The sequence below is a fragment of the Octodon degus genome, unplaced genomic scaffold (genome assembly GCF_000260255.1).
Source record: "Octodon degus isolate 3935 unplaced genomic scaffold, OctDeg1.0 scaffold00032, whole genome shotgun sequence".
NCBI classification, from domain to species: Eukaryota; Metazoa; Chordata; class Mammalia; order Rodentia; family Octodontidae; genus Octodon; species Octodon degus.
In genome coordinates, this window is record NW_004524608.1 from 19265520 (window position 1) to 19266566 (window position 1047).

Sequence of the window (1047 nt, forward strand, 5' to 3'; positions counted from 1 at the left end):
CAACAAAGGCAGCCATTTTTGATCTCTTTGTTTTTTCTCCCTGGTTTCCTCCCAGTTCTGATTATAGAACATTTTTTCCTTAGTGTCCTATAAAGTATCAAGTGAGTTGTCTGGAGAAAATGCTATCTTTTTAGCTCTTTTTTAATATCTGGTGCTGTCTGTAATTAGCTTAACTATAAGAGTAATCTGTCCCCCTACTGAATTAGCATCTCAAGAAGTATATTTTACCCAAACATTTTATGAAATCAGAGGGGTGTTTATCTTTTTTTTTGGGGGGGGGTAAACAGCTAAAATTTAATGACTGAAGGTTTGGTCTGAGTTTTTTAGACCTTTAAGAATACACACTAGAAAATATCTTTTATTATAATCTCCTGCCAGGCTATTAGGCCAGCAGGGGTCTGACTGCTTGGGCTCCAGTGGGAGCAGGTAATTTCTGTTACAGCTAAACCATGATAGACCAGCTGTTTTAAAATTAACAATATGACACTTATCTTTGAATGTAATGTCAGCTTATAATGCTGTCTGTCTTTTATTAGAACTTGGTTTAAGATTAACATTACATAAATATTTTAGCAACTAAATAAGATTTAACCTTGCAACTCACAGGTGAAACTTATTATCATTTATCATCACATTTTACATATTGGTAAAAACACAGTACAGCTGGCAAACATTTTATTTTTAGTTAACACGTAAAGCAGATGTAAGTTTTTAGTGATCAGAAGCCAGTTTTTACCAAGAACATTTGGGTATGGTGCCTTAACCCCTTAGGTATTCTTGTTTTTTTTTTTTTTTTTTTTTTTGGCTCATGTAAACAGAGATGTCTCCAGAAAGGAATCCAACATTTTTTTTTTTTTTTTGGTCAACATCCCATCAGCCACAGGCTTTAGTGTGGATTCACCAAAGAACGGCTGAGGGAACCTGTGCTGTTTTTAAAGAGTGGCAGCTGTTTTGAGATCATTTACTAGCTGGCAGAGTAACCACTGTTTATCCAAATCTTACAAGGAATATTTAAAAAGCCTGAACAAGATTATCTAAGCATTTTAC

At 34.5% G+C, this 1047-nt stretch overlaps 1 long non-coding RNA gene across 1 annotated transcript in view; it reads right to left on the minus strand.

The window, feature by feature from the left end:
* Nucleotides 1–143: 143 nt before the first annotated feature.
* The window catches only part of LOC111816431, a 26871-nt gene continuing 25967 nt past the window's right edge, over nucleotides 144–1047 (minus strand). Inside the window, exon 3 of the long non-coding RNA XR_002820833.1 lies at nucleotides 144–355. This is a non-coding gene — a long non-coding RNA (uncharacterized LOC111816431). The remainder of the gene's footprint in view (nucleotides 356–1047) is intronic.